This window comes from Echinops telfairi, unplaced genomic scaffold (genome assembly GCF_000313985.2).
Source record: "Echinops telfairi isolate 266 unplaced genomic scaffold, ASM31398v2 ScPeMD7_5592;HRSCAF=6446, whole genome shotgun sequence".
In the NCBI taxonomy this organism is placed as follows: domain Eukaryota; kingdom Metazoa; phylum Chordata; class Mammalia; order Afrosoricida; family Tenrecidae; genus Echinops; species Echinops telfairi.
Window position 1 is genome coordinate 20,580,922 of NW_022109491.1, and position 1,298 is coordinate 20,582,219.

A 1,298-nucleotide genomic window follows, 5' to 3' on the forward strand; every position below is an offset into this window, starting at 1 on the left:
TTTTTAAAAAAAAGTAAAATCTAAGTTGTATATTGAAGGAACATCTTTCTAAATATTTTGTGCTTAGCACTGTGTTTTAAAGGCTTTCAGTGTTTATTAATTTAAACTTGTAGTTCTAGTCCATTCACTTTTATCTATATTTGTATAAAATATATCATAATTTTTTAATTCCTGACTAATGAATATTTAGGCTGTTTCCATTTTGTACTTTTCATAAACAAGTTGCAATGCACATGTCTATGTATGGTTTGTGTGTTTTTTTGTGACCATGTTTGACAATTGTATTTATATTTCACCTAAAGATAGAATTGCTGTAGGATACACACCTCTTAACTTTACTAGAAGTTATTAAATTGTTCCCAGAGCAGTTACGCCACTTTACTTGCTTAGCAGCAATATATGAGAGTCATTATTTCTCCATATCCTAGCCAGCACTTGGCATTATCTGACTTAAGAATTTTTGCCATACTGGCTTGTGTGAAAAAGCATCTCATTGAATGTAAGTTTTACTTTCCTGACTGCTACTGAAGTTAATGCCCTCCCTTCATTTCCCATCACAACACAATTTTCTTCATAGTACTTAATACTAGCTATTACCATGGGTTTGTTTATGTGCTTATTATCTGCCTCCCTGTCTAGAACATAAGTTCTGTGAAGACAAGATCACTTAGCTCTTTTCACTACTTTATCCCCAGAATTCAGTCATTGGTCTGTGTGCAACACATCATTTTCCTAGTGGAAAGACTCAGGGGAAGGTAGGCATTGAAAACAGGCATAGACTCTACCAAGTAGTGGCCCACAGAAAAGCTGATTTTCCTCTCCAGGCCTCTCCAGTCTGAGTACTTGACTCTTCCTCCAATAATTAACTCCAGGAATATTCATCCTCCCTTGGTAATATCTGTACATTATTCACAGAGACATGGCCTCTCTGCACATCTCAGTAGCACAATTACATAAAATCCATGCTCCGAAAGTCTACAAGAGAAGCGATCATACAAAAGCAGGGATTTCTTTCTTTTTTTTATGGGGTGGCAGGGGGGATTTATTTCTTTATCCCCTCCTGTCCAAGCCCTACATTTAACCAATTCATTGTACCAGATTCACTTTTTTTCAAGTCAGTTTTGAATAGGAAGTACAGTCATAGAGAATAGCAGAAATATTGCCTCATTCATGGTTTGATTTGCTAAAAATCTCTATCTGAAGTAGATAGATGCTCCAGCCAAGCTTATGATTTGAGAAAAGTTGATCTGAGCCTAAGATTATCTTCTATGTTCTACAGTAGGAAGAAATTGAAACTC